We start from the raw sequence: 17,674 nt of genomic DNA, 5'->3' as shown, positions 1-17,674 counted from the left end.
TTACAGCTCCATAAAGCACGCTGACCTTGGAAGTGTCACAGCTATGTCAATGCCCCTGTAATCTCTATATCCGCATCCCTCTCATTCTCCACTCTTGTCTCCTACTGCTGAAACTTTGTCTCTATAGATATTTCAGTCCACATACAGTTCCCAAAACATTTGCTCTCTTCCAAGAAGCCATTCATTTCTTCATCTTCTTGGCTTACCGTTGCTTATTTATAGAAAGAAACTGCAGGTGTAATTTTCTACAATGTTGTTCACTTCCACTTTTCCACCCAACTGGGCTTTCAGATATTTTCATAGCTCCCTTATCATGCTGGTTACTACTCGATTTTAATCATTCATTCTGTTTTCTGTTTCTCTCACAAAATCACGTGCTCCTGTAGGGGTAAGAACAATTATGACTTATTTATCTGTACGTCATCGCTACTTATGCCATTTGAATGTCTGCTGCACACTTGACATTCAATAAATATCTATTGACTAAACTTTTAATTAATTAACATCTGAATAAATGATGACCTTGATAAAGCAAATTCGGGAAAAAATTATTTCAGAGGATGTGAATATAGTGAGGGTTGACCGCATTTTTTAAAAGCTTGACTGTGAAGGAAAAGAAAGAAAATAAAAGGTAAAGGAAGGTAAAGGAAGGGAGTTAGAGAGATTACTGGTTATCTCACCCAGTGTTCATCCTCTCCCTTCAGGAGGCCGGGTGTGTAGCAGTTGGTGCGTGATGATCAAGATTAGAATAGGCTGCATGTTTGCACTCTCCTAATGGTACGTGTGGCCAGTGAGGGCTTGGTGGACATCACCTTGCGCAGTTATGTGCCGGCCCAGGGTCCGCCGCCTGGTAAGACACCACCCTGCCTAGGATAGTGGGTCAACCGGCAGTAAGCCTTTCTTTGCTCGGGGGTCACAGGGGCAGCCAGGGCCAGAACTACAGTGGTACCCCCTCAGCCCTTCTGTGGGCATCCCTTTCCTATTTCACTGCATGAAAAATGGAAACCATAGTTAGCACTTCATCCTGGACCCTGAAGATCTGAGTCTCTGGCAGCTGTACACACCACATCGGCCTTGGATGGTCCACTTCGGAACCTTTACGTGAGAAATAAACTTAATAGTACGTAACAGAAGCCATTGTTATATCAGGTTTTTCCATCATTTGTAAAAGAACCTAACCCTGGCAAATATGGAGAGTAATTTTATTTAGGATAAGTGAGGTAAGATAAAATTGAGAACTAAAAGAAGGTATCAGTAGAAAGGGAGACAAAAGACCTAACCAATGGATGTGGCTGTTGAGGACATGGGCTAAGGAGGGATTTGCTTTCAATAGGACAGAGGTATTTCATTCTGTGTGTGAGGGGTGACTCAAACATCGGCGCTGGAGGCACCTGCCATTTTGGGACTCTGTACTATTTTAGATATCTGCTTCCCCTTTCCCACAGATTGCAAATTTTGCTCAGTTCCATTTGCCCACCAATCCCTCTCAGCACCTCCCTCTAAGCTCCACCCACCTACCAATACCCTGCGGATCCTCCCATCCACTTACTCTTCCACCTTCACTTCCTTCTTGCCTCCTCTGGTGTGCTGCTGCCCGCCCCCACTCCTCTTTCATCTTTCCCTTTTACCTTTCCCCTTTTTCCTTGCAATCCCCTCCTGCCACCATGGCAGAAGATGTTCCCCTTCTCTTTCTCCCTTCCTCTGCCTCCACTCCAGTCCCTACTGACACGGTCCAGGCCTGCTGAGGTCTTGGCCACACCTTCAGGGGAGCAGCATCAGGATTGCCCACCCATTTCCTAACTGATTAGAAGACCACCAATGGGGAACATCCTACCTGTAGGCTCCCGCCCAACAAGAAGGGGCCAGGGAATGCTTAAAATCCCAAGACACTTCCAAAGACCCCTTTGGTGTCTCTTTCTCTCCTCTTTCCAGAGGCACCCCACCTCCCAGCTTTCTCTCCCTTTCCCTCTCCCTTCCCTGCTCACCTGGTCCCTTCGCAAATAAAATTTCCTGTCTGCAACAGATTCCCGGCTTTTTATTTCTATACTAAGCTGAGGGAAGAACCCACCTGGCATTTCTGGTAACACATACCCTGCTGGAATTAGGAACCTGCTAAGTACCTCTCTGTGTCTGGTATTTTGGCTTTAATGGTGGCAAACGTGTGCTGAAAACAGGACTTGGCTGCGGAAACTAGCTGCGTGTGAGGACTGACTGCGTGTGGAAGCTAGCACTGTGAGTCTCAGTGAAGGAGGCAGTAACAGTTTTTGAGCATGATCAGTGTACTAAAACGCTTTATAAATGCAGTCTGGCATAATCTTCACAATACTTTAAAGCAGATATTGTAGACAATGCCATTTTTAAGTTTAATCTGTTTTCCACTGTGCACCAAATATGACTTTATTATTTTAATAAAAGTTCACTATCTCAAGCTACACATAACCAGGCTTCAATTCAGTCAAAATTGTTTATGTTAATGATAATCACATATTGAAAATAACCTAAATGTCCATCACATATGATCGATTAAATCAATTATTTTCTGTTTCTGTGATGAAAATGTATCTTTTTGGATTAATATGGGATGAGTGTCAAAATGCACTGTAAAATGGAAAAAAGAAAAGTGAAGAATTTTGACTATAGCATGTGATAATTTGGCTAGGAATATGAAGCAAAGCAAAAAAAGTAGGCATATTTGTAAACAGGCTGTCTTTGAAAGGATGTCTCCTGTGAGGGGATGGCCCAAAGCCTTGGGATGCTGTACCTGCATGGGGGACCCAGAAGAAGCTCCTGGCTCTTGGCTTTGGATCAGCTCAGCACAGGCGTTTGTGGCCATTGCAGTAGATGGAGGATCTTCCTCTCTGTCCCTCCTCCTTTCTGTATATCTGCGTTTCCAATTAAAAAATAATCTTAAAAAAAAAAAGAATATTCACTTAAATCAGCAATAACTTCAAGATTTGGCCACACTCCTGCTTCTGAAAGTGGTATCTTGATCCCAACAGACTTACACAGTCTTACTACTGCAGTGGAAGCAGCTACCAAGCTGGTAATACTCAAATCAAAAGTTGATGAAACCCAGCTTGGGCAATTTAAAAAGGCTTTTAATGAATAACAATTGTGTATGCAAAATTAAGTAGACTTTGGAATTCATCAATGCAAATGAGGGGTCCTGGAGCTGATTCCTCTTTAGCTCCAGGCAATCAGCCTGTGAGTAGGTTATTCCATCGGATCTTAGTGTCACTCCTCCACAGAGCTCCCCTGAGATACGCACAGTCTCATGTTACTCCAGCATTACAGCCATGCCCTGAATGTACACAGTCATAATTACGAGGCTTTCCAGATCTGTCTCTCCGATGATTTTGGTCCCCTCCATAGAGGTTATGGAAGAATTCAAATGCTGTCGCCAGTCAGTGCTTTGACAATTTTAGGAGAGTCAGGATGGAAGCTAAAGAGCATCCTTCTGGATTTTTCTCAGATCTTGGTGACATCTATCCGCACTTGGTTGTGTCATGTTATAGAAAGCAGTTTCACATTCTAATGTAGCATTGAAGCAAAGGAAGTTATCATATTGATCTGGAGTTGTAATTTGGCACATTGTGTCCACACATGGGACGAGGGAATTAGGGATACAGTAAAAAAAAGACACTGAGTGAATAGACAATGGGCAGAAAGCCCAATAGAAAAGTGGTGATTTGGCAAAAAAAAAAAAAAAGTGGTAACAGACAGTGGCTGAATTGGACTGAATTTAAGTCAGTCACTGTCAGGGTGTGGTGTTGATGTTCAGCAGTGATTTCAAGGACATCACAATCTCTTAATGCTCTTGTCTACAAAATCACTCGGTTAGTCTCCTTGGCTGGATCCTCTTTCTTCAACTGTCCCTTAAATATTCATAATTCCAGATATCAGTTTCCATACCATGTCTCCTTGATTGGATAATCCACAGGCACTACAAATCCAGTACAACTTGAACTCATTTTCTTCTTCCCAACCTCATAGTTGATCTCCCAATCTATGGAGAGCCTATGTTACAGATGTGGTTTTGTTTTATTTCCATAACAAATCGAACAAATTTTAGACATAAGGAAAGCAAGATTCAATTTAAGTAACTACCACAGATGTCATTGCTGCTAAAAAAGTCGAAGTTGTAATTTGAACCTGACTCTAGCTGACTGAATAATCCATTACACATCCATGAAAGCTTGTTATGTGTTCTGTCGTTTCATACACCTTTGCTATGAGTCTCTATTTTGGTCCATATGTCCAGCATCAATCCTGTTACCTACACCAGAAATCAGAGAGTTAATCCTTGTTTCTTCCTCACCTTACAAGTATCCACTTGCCAAGTCTAATCTTGCTTTCTAAACATCTTTCGAATCCAATACTATCCTCAATCTCTACCACAACTGCTTTAGTTGAAGCCACCTGGAGTATCGCTAGAGCCTCCTAACTGACTATGGTACATTCTCTTTAGCCCCTTCATTCATTTGCCACATGCAATCAGACATGATACAGGCAGGACACACATCTGATCAGATTACTTCTTCTAGTGTCCGTAGAGTAACATCCACTTGTCTGTGTGAAATCAAAGATCCTCCGTCACCCTCAACAACATCAGCCTCTGTTCTTGCTTGACTAGGACATTTGGGGATTAATTTAAAGATGTTTGACTTTCGATGTTTGTATCATTGGGTGAACCCCCTGTAAGAAACACCAAATGACAATACATAATTAGGAGAGAGGTTCCCCAGAAGTGACTATGTTTTTCTCTAGAGAATCAATTATTAACTATTTATTAAGACTATTGTGAATAGCCCAACCAGAGGAGGACATCTGGGTAGTCTTCACCTGATTTAATAGACTGTATTTCCATAGTGGATTTAGTTAAAGATAGGTACTGGGTGTCATTCTTTTTTGAATCATAAGTAACTCTCCCATTATAAGGTTTTAATGAATGTTGGCTGAGTATATTCAGCTTCTCTGAGTTGAGTTTTTCCGTATTTCAAATGAGAATACTTTCCCTCTACCACACACGGACCTCATGAGAAAAACATGCTGCACATAAAAGCCCTTTGGAGGAAAACATGAAAAGTGTCCTACAAGTGAAGGATATTATCTTCACTCATTCATGTAATGTAATGAGTTTCCATCATAAAACACCTGTTACAATGCATAATTCTAGCCTTTCTTTTTTCTGTCTCAAGATGGTCTGATATTTAACCCCTAAGCTCCCAGGGTCCCTTTGAAAATTTCTGATATGAGAGGCAAAACCCCTTGGGTTTTTTTTTTTATTTTATTATCATCATTTTATGATACACTTCCATAGATCCCGAGATTTCTCTTATCCCCTCCCTAATTCCCTCCCCCCAAACCACTTGGTTTTAACACAGCTGGCTAAAAAGTGTGATTCTGCAGTTAATTTTAATTTTGGAAGCCTATGGGGAAAATCAGACAATCGGATGTGCATTGCCATTGAGGGAAAACATTCAAAATGATAATTGGGGACCCAAAGTGATGAGTCATTGAGATGAGTCAAGTTAGTCTACCTAAAACTCCTCCTCTGTGTAGGTACTTCCTGCATAATTATCACATCATGTACTGCTAGGCTAATCAGGAAGAGCAAATTACATCAGTATTCTTAGTGAAATGAACCTAGCCTTTAGACGGGAGACTGAATTTGCTTTGCCACTAACCACTTGTGTCATTTGGAGAAGCTGGTAAGCTAGCAAAAGATGGAAAGCCTCAGTATAGCACTGTGAAACCGCAAAGACTTTCCTGCTGAAGCGGGTAGTCCCTTGAAGGAAGGTGTGGCCACTCAGAGAATGTTGAAAAAGAAGTGAGCCAGAACTGTTCCCTCTTTACACGGTTCTCTGTGCTAGAGGACTTCCCTGACCACTGAGCCTCTGTGAAGAGCTCATGAGTCACCGGGCACTACAACAAATTTTGTTTCTATTCCTCATCCTAAACCCTTTGCGTCATGTGTTTGATGACTGTGTGGGGAACAAAAAGACAAGCAGCGTAGGCCCAGGGTGAATCTGCATGAGCCAAAGCCCTAGGAACTAGGATCAGTCTGTGTGGTCTGATTTCCATCAGACTTTCTGTTTAAGTCATTTAACCTCTCTGAGTCTCAACTTTCCATCTAGAAACATGTTAGTGAAGGATGTTAGAAGGAAGAAAATGGGGCCTGGTACGGTGGCCTAGCAGCTAAAGTCCTCACCTTGAACATGCCGGGATCCCATATGGGTACCGGTTCTAATCCCGGCTGTTGCAGTCCCTTGGGGAGTGAATCATCAAACAGAGGATCTTCCTCTTTGTCTCTCCTCCTTTCTATATATCCAACTTTGGAGTAAAAATAAATACATCTTAAAAAAAGGAAGAGAATTATTTTTGTGTCAGATAAACTTTCTTATTCACTCATTCATTTACCAAGGGATATTTATGGGACGTGTACTGCGTGTCCATCCCTGTGCACTGGATACACAGTGATAAACAAGACTGATACTGAGTGAGGCCTTGCCTTCTTCCCCTTAGTTTTCAGTTGTGAAAACAGCCAAGAGATAGGTGGACACACATTTATACGTTGGGATAAATGCCACACATAGAACCCTTTTAGAAGCAGCATGTATGTGCACAGGAGGACTACCTTACACAGGCTGGTCAAACAGATTTCCTGCAAAGTGACATTTAAGCCAATTTAAGAATTTTTAAATTAGATTTATAATCTTGGCCAAATTATGGTAAATTTTGAAAAATACAATAGGTAATTGCTCTGCGCTACACTGGACCTAATTCCTCGTCCCAGGACCTTTGTGACGATCAATGAAATGACATGTGTAAAGAATCTGGCACACAGTAAGAATTCTGTAACTGTTTATTCCTTTCCCCTTCTAGCTCTAGCACTCCGTGTTTTCCAGCCTGAAAATTGCTGAAGTTCACACAATCAGGATTGGTAGCTATTTAGCTGCTTTGGTCAATTCAGTAAGTGGAGTATTTAGTGAACAAATTAAATCACTCCCAAATTAGCAAAAAAACAAAACAAAACAAAAAAAACAGTCCACTTTAGGATTGAACCTATGCCTTCAATTTAGGATTTTTAAATCATAAAATCTGGATAAACCGTCTTCTGAAATAATTAGCTGGCAATCCAGCAAATTGATGTCCTGTAATTTTCCAGATTGGCACAGCTAGTTTTTCCTGTCACTGACTCACAATTCTGCATAAAGTTATGAGATATAGATCCGTAGCTAGATCCGTGTACTGCTCAAGGACATGGCAATTCGAATTCTCTTTAGCTTGGGAGAGAAAAAGAAATTTTTGATGAAGGATGCTGCACTTCTCTCTACTTAAAGATGAGGGCCTAGCGGAGTTTAATTTTCACATTTAAGTTCACACTGCAAAGTTGTTATCAAGTTTAGACCACAATTCAAGTTGGAGATTCCTTTGCCGTTATTTTCTTCCTGAGATCAGTGTTTGCCTGGGGTGATAATTAAAGAAAAAAGTCAATTGAGCAGAACTAAAACCAGTACTGACTGGTTATCCTATTACAAAACACACATGTACATCAACACACACACGCTGTTAGAACTAATGATGTTGTTTTCTGTTTTTTGTTTTTCAAAAACAACATGATCATTTGGGATTGACATTTACTATCATGAAGAATCTCGAGCAAAGAGCTAAAATAGAAATTGTCTCTGATAGACAAGTCCCTGTGGTCATTTGATAGAACCTCAATTGACCAACATTTTTAAAACACTTCCTTGGTTATTGTATTTATAGGAAAGCACAACAGAGACAAAAAGAAAGAGATCTGCCATCTGCTGAGTTACTTTATGAATGCCCACAGTAGCCAGGGCTGGGTTACATCAAAGCCAAGAGCCTGGAACTCTGTCAGGACATCCACGTGAGGGACAGGGATCCACATACCTGGGACACCATCTGCTGCCTCCCAGGATGTATGTTAAACGGGAAGCTATCTGAAGTGAGCAGCTGGGACCTGAACCAAACACCTGCTGAACCTAATCACAATGCATGGCCATGATAACACTTTAAAAACACAGTGCTAGGGGGCCCTGCGGCGTGGCCTAGTGGCTAAAGTCCTCGCCTTGAATGTGCTGGGATCCCATATCGCCAGTTCTAATCACAGCGACGGAAGATCTTCCTCTCTGTTTCTCTCATCTCTCTACTTTGTAATAAAAATAAATAAATCTTTAAAAAAGTCACTCACATTTAAAAAACCAAATAAACACAGTGCTAGGGCCTGGCCTAGTGGCTGAAGTCCCTTTCTTGCATGTGCTGGGATTCCGTATGGGCACCAGTTTGTATCTTGGCTGCTCCATTTCCCATCCAGCTCCCTGCTTGTGGCCTGGAAAAGCAGTAGAGGATGGCCCAAAGCCTTGGGATCCTTGTGGGAGACCTGGAAGAAGCTCCTAGCTCCTGGTTTCAGATCAGCTCAGCTCTGCTGCAGTCACTTGGAGAGTGAACTAGCAGATCGAAAATCTCTCTGTTTCTCCTTCTTTCTGTAAATCTGCCTTTCCAAGGAATATATATTATATATATATTTGAAAAAGAACACACAGTGCTAAGCACATATGTATACACACATAACTAAGGTAATCAAACCTTTTTATGCTTATTAATGTAGCTACAAACAAAAGTTTAAGCTTGCAGTCTGACATTTGGAGAGTATCACACTGTTAAGACAAAAAGAAAGTGAAAGCTGCTCAGCTTGGTGAAACAAAAGCAACATTCTCAGTTTCTGATGTAAGGTATTTCTCATAGGCGCCGGTAGGCATTTGGTGAGTCACCGCATGAGATTCCTGCATCCCATATCCAAGTGCCTAAGTCAGTTTCAGGCTCATCAAGTTCTTATTCCAGCTTCCTGCTACAGGTGCACCGGGGAAGCAGCAGATGGCGCCTTGCATACTTGGGATCCATGTGGGACACCAAGACTGCGTTCAAGGCTCATGGCTACAATTTGGCCCTGCTCTGGCTGCTGCAAACATTTGAAGAGTCAACTCGTGAGTGGAAGATCTCTTTCTATCAGTATTTTTTCTTTAGGATTTATTTTTATTGCAAAGTCAGATATACAGAGAAGAGGAGAGACAGAGAGGAAGATCTTCCACCCAATGATTCACTTCCCAAGCAGCTGCAATGTCTGGAGCTGAGCCCATCCTAAGTCAAAAGTCAGGAGCCTCTTCCAGGTCTCCCACATGGGTTCAGGGTCCCAAGGCTTTGGGCTGTCCTCGACTGCTTTCCCAGACCACAAGCAGGGAGCTGGATGGGAAGTGGGACGGCCAAGACATGATCTGTTGCCCATATGGGATCCTGGCACGTGCGAGGCAAGGACTTTAGCCACTAGGGTACAACGCCAGGCCCTCAAAAATATTATTAAAAAATATTTTTAACCTCAAATGGTTACATTCATTTTCATTTGTATTCAAAACAGTCCTATTGACCCCAATTTAAGACCTCTGTCGAAGTTAAAATTGTGTACTTAGGTATTAAGCTAAAGCATTGTTGCTTTTAAATGATTCAATACAGAAAACCTTAGGGTATGCTTGTAATGAGACGCAATGAATGTAACAACTGTTTCCCAAGTCAATGTTTTTGAGCAGCTTCTAGAAATAGATTCCTGGCTTGGTGGCCAAAGCAATTTAAGCAAATTAGAGATACTTAAGCCTTTGTTGAATGACTATACTAAAAATCAAATTTTATATACTTTAAAAGCCAATATTATGGATGGCAATTATAACTGTTTTTGACAAGTCCATTGAGAAACCATCCCAGACCTCCAGCACATACAGCGCAGTGTTTAAATAGGACTGTCCCTCTAGGCAGAATGCTTCATAAATCACGCAAGGCCACAAAGGAGTGGGAATCATTGTAAAGCAGATGCAGTTTGGCAACTTTGTTCTCCTAAAACATCAGAAGGGCCCAGGCATACAGGCAAAGGAATCCAGGCCTGGAAGAGTTCTTAGCGAGAGAGAGGACTTACTGGACGAATATGGGAAAACTCCCTCTTTGCCAGGAACAGAAAATAATTTTATGGCTCCCAAACTTAACTTGCTTTCCCTTTGCCATGTTCAAAACAGTCACCAATTGATCATTGTTAAGTATACCTCATAGAGAGATTTTTTTTCCTATTTCTCTATAGAAGATGGACTATGTAAAGCTGCCTAAACACAAAAATACCCAGGCATCTTCCAACACAAGACCAGGTATTCTTAAGTGAATTTGTTTTATCAGCAAAGGTTGAGTTCAACTCCCTTTGGCTTTTTCTCCTACCTTCTGTTTGACTGATTTCTTTTCATCAGCTCTTTAAGATTCTTGGGCCAGCTTCATGGTGTTGTACTAGGTTATGCCCCACCTGCAGTGCCACCATCCCATATGGGCTCCAGTTCTTATCCCGGTTGTTCCATTTCCCATCCATCTCCTTGCTTATGGCCTGGGAAAGCTGTGGAGGATGGCCAAAAGCATTGGGACCCTGTACTCGTGTGGGAGATCTGGAAGAGGCTCTTGGCTCTTGGCTTCAGATTGGCTCAGCTCTAGCTGTTGCGACTACTTAGGAGTGAACCAGCAAATGGAAGATCTCTTTCTCTCTGTCTCTCCTTCTTTATCTGTAAAATCTACCTTTTAAATAAAATAAATACATCTTTAAAACGTAGGTCCTATCCTGCTCCCTGCTCGTCTCACTGCCAAGATGAGAGGGGGCACCCAGGCTCAGATCTGAGACTTTACTCCAGTAGCTGCCGTCCTCATCTCTTTTTTCTGAATGTCTCAAAGGTATCTCAGATCCCATGTACAAAAGCTAACCTGTCATCTCTTTCCATCACTTGCACCATTCCGCCTCGCTCCCCACAGTCATCTAACTTGCCGCAATACTTTCTGTTCTCCCCCACCCAGCCCTCATATTTTAGTTTTGCTTGCCGGAAATTTGAAAGTCACTCTAGAAAGATGGCAAAGAATAAAGGACATGGGCTTTGGAGTTGAGGCACTCCAACTGCACCTACCATTCTAATTAGATGAACCATCAACAAGATTATCTCACCCTTCTAATTCCACATATATCATGGACTCTAGAATTAGACTGGATTCATAGCTTGGCTCTGCTGCTTTGTAGGCTGCGTCATCTCAGACAAACTATTTAACATTTTCGACTTCTGTTTATTCATATGAAAAATAGAGCTAATAGATGGTTCTACCTTATAAGTTGTTGTATTAAGATATAAAAGTACCAGTACAGGAGCTGGTGTTGTGGCATGGTGGGTTAAGCTGCTACCTGTAATTCTAGTATCACATATAGGCACTGATTTGCATTCTGACTGCTCTACTTCTCATTCAGCTCCTTGTTAATGTACCTGGGAAGGCAGTAGAAGGTGGCCCAAATGCTTAAGCCTCTACCATTTATGTGGTAGAACACTAAGATGGAGTTCCTTGCTTCTGACTTTGGCCTGGCCGGGCCTCAGTTGTGGTAGCCATGTGGACAGTGAACCAGGGAATGGAAGATCTTGCTCTTTCTCTCTCTTTTTTGCTCTCTCATCATTCCTCCATTCAAATAAATAAATATTTTAAAATAATATAAATAGGGCCCAGTGCAAATGGCTCAATCACTAAATCCTCACCTTGTAAGTGTTGGGATCCCACATGGGTACCAGTTCCTGTCCCAGCTACTCTGCTTCCCATGCAGCTCTCTGTTTGTGTCCTAGGACCCTGAACCCATGTGGGAAACCCAAAAGAATCTCCTGGTTCCTGGCTTCAGGTCAGCTGAGCTCCAGCTATTGTGGCCATTTTGGGAGTGAATCAGTGGATAGAAGATTTTTCTCTCTATCTCTCCTTCTCTCCATAGATCTGATCTGCCTTCCCAATAAAAATAAGTATTTAAATAACTAATAATAATAAGTAGATACAGCATGTCAAAATACCTGGCACATAGTAAGCATTTAATAAATAGTACCCATTATTACTACTATCTATATTCTTCCTTCCTCTGATCATTTTCTCTTTCAACACTGTATTATAAATGCCACAATAATTGTAGAGTGAAAACCCGCACTCCTGCCACCCAGATCCTACAATTAATAGCTTGCTGCTCTTTACTCATTCATTTTATTTTTGTATGCATTTCAAACAAGCTGTAGCATCAGTTCATTTTGTACCTGAATGCTTAAGGATGCTTATCATTAATCAGAATCCAATATTTTGTTTTGATCTCAAGCAAAACAAACACTCAGTGAAATGCATAAATGATACCCTTTGACCTGTTTTGATCAATGTATGCACTTCACGTAGTCCCAATGCATCAATAGGTAAACCAATTTTATCGTCATTGAGTGTCCTTTCACACTTCTTTATGATTGGGACACTCTCGCTTCCCATGAAGCAAGCACTGTTCTGACATTTTTTGGCTAGAAACCAGTTTACCCTAAAATTTCATGTAAATGGAATTATTGTAATATATATTCTTAATCTTTTAAACTATCATAAAACTGATATTTGAAAAACAACAGATGGTTGTTTAAGTTTGCATTTAGTTACTACTAAGGATGAGTGCTTTCCAAATTTATCAGACCTTTTTATATTGGGTATTATAGTTCTTAAGTTCTGAAGACACAAGAATAGGAACTTGGAGATGTGGAGAAATTACTTCTCAGAGCTTCAGCTCTCTTTCTTTAAAATGGAAATAATAATGGATTCCATGTATACAATAGTACTGTCTTTCATGACTGAGATAATGATTAGATTAGATGTATGTAGAAAAATTTATTACTGTAGTGTCTAAAACATAGAAAGGGATCAATGGATATTACTCGGTTTTTTTTTTCCTCATGATCTGTTTGCTGTCTTTGTGATTCACACACCATTGCTTCACGAATTTCTCCCCCTATTTTTCAACAGCATCTCATGTATGAGAGTTGCCTTGACCATTCCCTTGTATTTTGTTGTAATTGTCCTCTTTGAAGCTTTCACGTAAATCTAATGATCCAAAGTTGATTTCAGGTTTGTTCAAAGCAGCCGCATCCAGGGACTGCACGTGGGTTTCAGTGCAGTGACCTGTCCCTCGAGCATATCTCTTCCATTTGTGTCATGCTCAACTACACGTGATATTTGATGTGCTTTCTTTCATTTTAAAAACATTTTTTTTAATTGCAAAGTCAGATATACAGAGAGGAGGGGAAACAGAGAGGAAGATCTTCCACCCAATGATTCACTCCCCAAGTCACTGCAAGGGCTGGAGCTTCATTGATCTGAAGCCAGGAGCCTGGAACCTCTTCCAGGTCTTCCACGTGGGTGCAGGGTTCCAAGGCTTTGGGCCATCCTCAACTGCTTTCCCAGGCCACAAGCATGGAGCTGGATGGGAAGTGGAGCCGCCGGGATTAGAACCTGTGCCCATATGGGATCCTGGCACATTCAAGGTGAGGACTTTAGCCTCTAGGCCATGCCGCTGGGCCCGAAGTGCTTTCTTTTTAAGATTTGGTTATTTTTATTTGAAAAGCAGGGTTAAACAGAGAGGAGAAAGATAGCAAGAAAGAATGAAAGCAAGAGTGAGTGAGAGATCTTTCATCTGCTGGTTCACTCCCCAAATGGTTGCAATGGCCAGAGCTGAGCTAAGCCAGGAGTTTCTTCTGGGTATCCCATGTGGATGCAGGGACTCAAGGGCTTGTGCCATCCTTCGCTGCTTTCTCAGGCCATAAGTAGAGAACTGGTGTGGAAGTGGATCAGCAGGGACTCAAATGGCGCCTATATCGGATTCTGGTACTGCAGTCAGAGCCTTAGCCTTAGCCTAAAGCCTACTGTGCCAGCCCCAAAGTGTTTTAATTCCATATCCGGCCAGAACTTATTTAGAGAACTCCCAGACCACATTAGTGACTTTAATATCTCTGATGTTCTCCTGTGATTCCATTGTATCTGTTTCATCATCCTGTAGTTTCACACTGATAACAAGAAAAAATTTGGCCACAAATGCAGGTGGCAGGGGAGAAGAGGGGACTGGGATTGACTTATGCTCTTCCAGCTATTCTTTCTTTCACCCCTTCACTTTATCCCTTTGCTGTTTCTGATCAGATCCAACAAGTTCAATGTTAGCATCTTTCTGCCTGTAAAAACCCTTACAAGTGGTGTCTTCCATATCTGCTAGGGCCTTTACCTGTCATTAAGACTTGCTTGCAATCCTTGCTTCAGTAGCACATACGAAGACTTGATGTGGTTTTGCCAATGAAGGGCATGACATAGTCTGCAAGCAGCAGACCCCAATTGTTCCAACATTACTGCATGTGTTGGTGATGGCGCATGTTCATACTGATTTTCTAGTAGAAAGATGCTGCTGGGTACATAATAGGTGCTCAATAAACATTCCTTAAATGAATGAGTGAATTAATTAAATAATAAGTGGTAGTTACCATTCTTATCTAGAACATTAAATACCATGATTTTTTGTGTTTCTTTTTTGTTCTCATATTTTCCTGTTGCTTCTCAATATTTTCTTGACTATTGTTCCCTATGTATTTTTATGGATAACTTTTAGATGTTCGTTGCAATTGTGTTGAATGCGTCCGTGTATTTGTAAGGGCAATTGGCCTCTGCTTGTCTCTTCCCTCTGTTCTCATTCAATTCTCTGCTTCCCAATCTAGAAAAGAATTGTGTAACTGGCTTCTGGCACAGTGCTTTCCAACACAGACTCTATGTTGCTTCACAGATTTCATTAAGAGGGTAAATTTGAGAGTTTCTGCTTGCAATTGTGAAGTGATTTCCCTTTGCTTTTGGGACAAGGTTTCGTGTTCTGACCAGGGCCTACCTCTCCCTTCTCCACATTAGATATTCTGAACTAAGTGCAGTTCTTTCGAAGTATCTCCATCTGCTTTCCCCTGCCTTTGATTTCTGTATAAACAACTCCACTTAAGAGACTCTCCTTTCATCTCCACTGCCTTCCTTCTCTCTCCATAGTGTCCCCTGTCCTGACACTGCCTGGGAGAAGACCCTGCCAGGGGTCTGGTTTACATGCATTCATCCTGCCTCCAAATGTCTAGCATGGCAGTGATCAATTAGTCCCTAACTGCTTATTCATCAGTCTTCACTGGGTCACTTCTTCCCAGGACTCAGTTTCTTCAGCTAGTAAAGAATAAACCAGACTTAGAATCTGCAACTAAGGATTTTTGCATCTACAATTTTATGTGGTAGCTTCATCCATCTATCCCGCTTCTAAGCTAATGTGACCTACAGTGGCCAAAAAAGCAACTTGCAAATCAACATATGTTTGGGGTAATTAATACTTATGCCACATTGACTCTTGCGAGATTTAACGCTCATGCATTTGGAAAACCACAGGATGTCAAATGTATCCTCTGAATCAAAGCAGGAATTACACCTAGCAGTTGACTCCAGTGAACTTACTGTTTCTTTGCAAGTGACTATAGAGGTAGTGTCTATATATAGTCTGCATTTATTACAAATGTTTCCTATAGCTAATGATTTAAATTACCTACCTCAAATACTGTCGATGTGTAAGTTTTCACGTTATTTGATACACCCAATGCTAACAACGACAGAATTTTTGAGGCCAGAAAAGGTCTTAGTATCATCACAGGCAACTAAGTTTTAGATGAATGAGTGGGCCTCTAAGAAGCAGAACGGCTTCTTGTGAGGAACACAGCCCCTCTAAACATGCCTATTAAAAGTCGAGCCTGCAATAACTGTCTGCATGCTAGCCACCTAGGTAAAGCACCAGAGAACAGCTACAGACAATAAACTTGTATTATTAAAGTGGAGGTTTGGGGGTGTTAAGGATTGTAACAAACACACTTTAATCCTCTTTTTTACTGAGCTACTTTATTAGAGGGAAAGGAGACCTTTGCTTTGCTGCCACATCAAACTTCACTGTGATTAGGCACCAACAAAGTAGTTAGCATTAGACAGCACAGGAAATATCCGTGGAGTTCTTTATGTTTGCATAATTGCCTCAAGCATTAGTCACTTAAAAAAAAATCACATACTTAATACTGGAAGACAGAATTTACTACCGTCTCTTTTCATTAAGATTTCATTTCATCACTAACAATTAAAATCGATCCCCCATCACCTGTGCCGAACAGAACTCAACCCACACATCTTTGAGGTACACCAGTACTATCACGATGTTTCCCCTAATGAGGAAATGGACACCTCAGGCAACTAGCTCAAGGCTAAAGGGCAATTTAGTAAAAGCTCCTTGTGCCGACTTCAATTGGATCAATGGTAGGAGGAAAAATTCACATGGGTTCAAACTGAGAACATTCCAAGGCACCAGGGGAAAAAAAAGGATGATGTACAGATAGCATCTTTAGCATGCCAGTATCTCTTCTTGATGAGAACTGAATGCTCCTGCTGGCAGGCAGTAAAACTATCACAGGCCGCCGGTTTCCATTAGCCCAAGACTTGACAAGTTAGTCTCAAGGATTACCATGAAAATAGGAAACATGGAACTAGAAAATGAACCCAGGGCCTGCCTAGAGCCCTTTCAATTTTGTGTATTTGGAAATATAAAATAGACAACTTCTTTTGCTAGCTCTATTTATTCTAGAAGTCTTGGGTACTTCTGGACCAGTAGTTCTCATAACTGTGGTCTCTGCACCAGCAGTAGCAACACTTGAGTGCAGTTTAGAGAGGCCACATCCTCAGGCCTCACCTGCTGACTCCATCTCTGGAGGGATCTCCTTCAATTGTTCAACCTGACAAACCAATATGGGATCCAAATTGTCTTAGGTGGCAATGGGCTCAGAAAACGAACACTTTTGTGTCATTAGTCAACATTGATTTTTTTTTTCCTGCCTAGTATGATCTCAAAATCGTTAGTCACCCTACAGAACCCAGGTGCACAATCCCAGCAGTAAGCCTCAGAGACCCAGCTTTCCATGTAGTAGCCTCCACAGTAAGGCAGCCTGTGGCCCTACTAGCATTCTTCACAGAGCACCTTTAAACCAAATTTGACAAGTTCACTCTTCCTAGATTTCAAATGTGCCCAGTTCCTTCAAAGGCAGGTGCCCTATTGCTTTGCAGCCTTGCATTCCCTTCATAAGGACGAGCACATGTGCTTGAAACAAATCAACGTGCTTTGTCCTAAAACTGTTACCCTCATAAAATTTCCAGACTTGGGTATCTTGGTGTTTTTTGTAGATGCAAACTCTAAAGGCAGCTATGTCCAAAATCTCCCTTAGGATTCTCCACCACAAGATTTTTTTAAAATTGAAATCTCTAGCATTGTTTAAACAAGGAGTCATTTTCTTTTGAGATCTATAAACTTTATTTTGCAATTCTAAGGTCCATTTGCATTCAGTAACAGTTGGATCATTCTTCAATGTGCCCATACGTTGAAATATGTTTTTATTTAAAAATACCAGTTCAAAACAAACTCTATATTTCACAAAAGTTTTAACAACAGTAATTAGAGAAAAGATTTTACCATCTTATTTTAGCACAGATCAAGAGCGCTGCCAACAAAGTCCTGCGGTTTACAGATGGATACCGTGCAATTTTTCTCCTATTTCACTAAGCAAAATTGCATCGTGATCCACCCGACAACAGCAAAACAGGTCATTTTACAACTCCCATGGAGCAACACTTACAACTTCACCCAAAACAAAGGAAGGAGATGCTAAGACCCTCCTTTCTTCCACAGGCCGGGACAAGTGCAATACTTTTCTATATA

This window comes from Ochotona curzoniae, unplaced genomic scaffold (assembly GCF_017591425.1).
Source record: "Ochotona curzoniae isolate NIBS_2020 unplaced genomic scaffold, NIBS_Ocur_1.0 scaffold_1852, whole genome shotgun sequence".
Lineage (NCBI taxonomy): Eukaryota > Metazoa > Chordata > Mammalia > Lagomorpha > Ochotonidae > Ochotona > Ochotona curzoniae.
This window is presented reverse-complemented; position numbering follows the sequence as displayed.